Here is a 3,099-nt window from a genome sequence, read left to right as displayed (position 1 = left end):
CCGATAACTTGTTTACAAAACATGATCATCTCATACAATAAAATTCAGCATCATGCCTTGACCATATCACATCACAACATGCCCTGCAAAAACAAGTTAGACGTCCTCTACTTTGTTGTTGCATGTTTTTACGTGGCTGCTACGGGCTTAAGTAAGAACCAATCTCACCTACGCATCAAAACCACAACGATAGTTTGTCAAATAGACTCCGTTTTAACCTTCGCAAGGACCGGGCGTAGCCATACTTGGTTCAACTAAAGTTGGAGAGGCAGTCGCCCGCAAGCCATCTCTGTGCAAAGCACGTCGAGGGAACCGGTCTCGCGTAAGCGTACGCGTAAGGTTGGTCCGGGTCGTCTCGTCCAACAATACCGCCGAACCAAAGTATGACATGCTGGTAGGCAGTATGACTTGTATCGTCCACAACTCACTTGTGTTCTACTCGTGCATATAACATCAACATAAATAACCTAGGCTCGGATGCCACTGTTGGGTTTCGTAGTAATTTCAAAAAATTTCCTACGTGCACACAGGATCATGTGATGCATAGCAACGAGGGGAAGAGTATTGTCTACGTACCCTACGCAGACCGACTGCGGAAGCGATGACACGACGTAGAGGAAGTAGTCGTACGTCTTCACGATCCAACCGATCAAGCACCGAAACTACGTCACCTCCGAGTTCGAGCACACATTCAGCTCGATGACGATCCCTGGACTCCGATCCAGCAAAGTGTCGGGGAAGAGTTCCGTCAGCACGACGGCGTGGTGACGATCTTGATGAACTATATCAGCAGGGCTTCGCCTAAACTCCGCTACAGTATTATCGAGGAATATGGTGGCAGGGGGCACCGCACACGGCTAAGGAACAGATCACGTGGATCAACTTGTGTTAACTTGTGTGTTTAGAGGTGCCCCTGCCTCCGTATATAAAGGAGCCAAGGGGGGGAGGAGGCGCCGGCCAGGAGGAGGTGGCGCAGGAGGAGTCCTACTCCTACCGGGAGTAGGACTCCCCTCCAATCCTATTCCAACTAGGATTCCCAAGGGGGAAAGAGGGAGAGGGGTGGCCGACCACCTCTCCTAGTCCTAATAGGACTAGGGGAAGGGGGGAGGCGCGCAGCCCCCTTGGGCTGCCCCTTTCTCATTTCCACTAAGGCCCATGATGGCCCATATGGCTCCCGGGGGGTTCCGGTAACCTCCCGGTAACCCGGTAAAATCCCGATTTCACCCGGAACACTTCCGATGTCCAAACATAGACTTCCAATATATCAATCTTTATGTCTCGACCATTTCGAGACTCCTCGTCATGTCCGTGATCACATCCGGGACTCCGAACAACCTTCGGTACATCAAAATGCATAAACTCATAATATAACTGTCATCGTAACCTTAAGCGTGCGGACCCTACGGGTTCGAGAACAATGTAGACATGACCGAGACACGTCTCTGGTCAATAACCAATAGCGGGACCTGGATGCCCATATTGGCTCCTACATATTCTACGAAGATCTTTATCGGTCAGACCGCATAACAACATACGTTGTTCCCTTTGTCATCGGTATGTTACTTGCCCGAGATTCGATCGTCGGTATCCAATACCTAGTTCAATCTTGTTATCGGCAAGTCTCTTTACTCGTTCCATAATACATCATCTCACAACTAACATATTAGTTGTAATGCTTGCAAGGCTTATGTGATGTGTATTACCGAGAGGGCCCAGAGATACCTCTCCGACAATCGGAGTGACAAATCCTAATCTCGAAATACGTCAACCCAACATCGACCATTGGAGACACCTGTAGTACTCCTTTATAATCACCCAGTTACGTTGTGATGTTTGGTAGTACCCAAAGTGTTCCTCCGGTAAACGGGAGTTGCATAATCTCATAGTCATAGGAACATGTATAAGTCATGAAGAAAGCAATAGCAACATACTAAACGATCGGGTGCTAAGCTAATGGAATGGGTCATGTCAATCAGATCATTCTACTAATGATGTGACCTCGTTAATCAAATAACAACTCATTGTTCATGGTTAGGAAACATAACCATCTTTGATTAACGAGCTAGTCAAGTAGAGGCATACTAGTGACACTTTGTTTGTCTATGTATTCACACATGTATCATGTTTCCGGTTAATACAATTCTAGCATGAATAATAAACATTTATCATGAAATAAGGAAATAAATAATAACTTTATTATTGCCTCTAGGGCATATTTCCTTCAGATATGCTACGCTTCAGTGGCGCACCCGCGAAGCAACGGCCAGGCCGAGCGGGCAAAGCGGAGGTCCTGAGGGGCCTCAATACCAGGACGTTCAAGAAGAAGCTGGAGGCCTACAGCACAGGTTGGTACGACGAGCTTCAGTCCGTGCTGTGGTCCATCCGCACTAGTGCGACCAAGCCGACTGGAGAGACCCCGTTCTTCCTGGTCTATGGAGCGGAAGCGGTCCTCCCTCACGAGGTGAGACGTCGCTCCGCGCGGGTCCTGGCGTTCGACGAGGCGCAGCAGGACGCCATGCGGGGGATGGACCTCATGCTAGGGGAGGAACGTCGCCGAGAAGCCGCGCTACGAGCGGCGAGGTACCAACAAGCGCTGCGGCGATATCACTGCCGCAACATCCGCCCCAGGACTCTTGAGGTAGGAGACCTCGTGCTTAGGCGGGCTCTCTCCAGGGAGGGACTGCACAAGCTCTCTCCCATGTGGGAGGGCCCGTTCAAGGTTGTTCATGTTTTCAGGCCCGGCTCCGCGCGCTTGGAGACTCAAGAGAGAGTGCCGGTCCAGAATGCATGGAACATCCAGCACCTCCGGAGGTTCTACCCCTAAAAAGGCCCAGAGCCTGTGAAGCAAGGCGAGTGCCTGTGAAGCTATCGCGTTTTGGAAAAGGCCCAGAGCCTATGAAGCAAGGCGAATGCCTGTGAAGCTATCGCGTTTTGGAAAAGGCCCAGAGCCTGTGAAGCAAGGCGAATGCCTGTGAAGCTATCGCGTTTTGGAAAAGGCCAAGAGCCTGTGAAGTAAGGCGAGTGCCTGTGAAGCTATCGCGTTTTGGAAAAGGCCCAGAGCCTATGAAGCAAGGCGAATGCCTGTGAAGCTATCGCGTT

This window comes from Triticum aestivum, chromosome 1A, assembly GCF_018294505.1.
Source record: "Triticum aestivum cultivar Chinese Spring chromosome 1A, IWGSC CS RefSeq v2.1, whole genome shotgun sequence".
Taxonomy (NCBI): Eukaryota; Viridiplantae; Streptophyta; class Magnoliopsida; order Poales; family Poaceae; genus Triticum; species Triticum aestivum.
The sequence above is the reverse complement of the archived record's forward strand: the minus strand, read 5'-3'. Positions refer to the sequence as shown.